A 911-nucleotide genomic window follows, 5' to 3' on the forward strand; every position below is an offset into this window, starting at 1 on the left:
TTTCACAGGAACGTCACACAGCCCAGAACTGAACCAGAAACAATCATAAAAACCAGTTCTCAGGCTCACATCAGAGAGATGCACAGGGACTGAAAAACACAGATATGAGCCCACACTGATGAAGCAGAGTCACTCAGAACAAGGTCATATCAGGCATCACCACAACAAGCTGTGTAACACTAATGGATCAGTCAGAGACAGAATGGATCAGATAGAGACAGAATGGATCAGATAGAGACAGAATGGATCAGATAGAGACAGAATGGATCAGGTGGAGAGAGAATGGATCAGTCAGAGACAGAATGGATCAGTCAGAGACAGAATGGATCAGATAGAGACAGAATGGATCAGTCAGAGACAGAATGGATCAGTCAGAGACAGAATGGATCAGATAGAGACAGAATGGATCAGTCAGAGACAGAATGGATCAGTCAGAGACAGAATGGATCAGATAGAGACAGAATGGATCAGTCAGAGACAGAATGGATCAGATAGAGACATAATGGATCAGTCAGAGACAGAATGGATCAGATAGAGACAGAATGGATCAGATAGAGACAGAATGGATCAGGTAGAGACAGAATGGATCAGATAGAGACAGAATGGATCAGTCAGAGACAGAATGGATCAGTCGGAGACAGAATGGATCAGATAGAGAGAGAATGGAGCAGATAGAGACAGAATGGATCAGGTAGAGACAGAATGGATCAGGTAGAGACAGAATGGATCAGTCAGAGACAGAATGGATCAGGTAGAGACAGAATGGATCAGTCAGAGACAGAATGGATCAGTCAGAGACAGAATGGATCAGTCAGAGACAGAATGGATCAGGTAGAGACAGAATGGATCAGTCAGAGACAGAATGGATCAGGTAGAGACAGAATGGATCAGTCAGAGACAGAATGGATCAG

Source organism: Austrofundulus limnaeus, unplaced genomic scaffold (assembly GCF_001266775.1).
Source record: "Austrofundulus limnaeus strain Quisiro unplaced genomic scaffold, Austrofundulus_limnaeus-1.0 Scaffold570, whole genome shotgun sequence".
Classification (NCBI taxonomy): domain Eukaryota; kingdom Metazoa; phylum Chordata; class Actinopteri; order Cyprinodontiformes; family Rivulidae; genus Austrofundulus; species Austrofundulus limnaeus.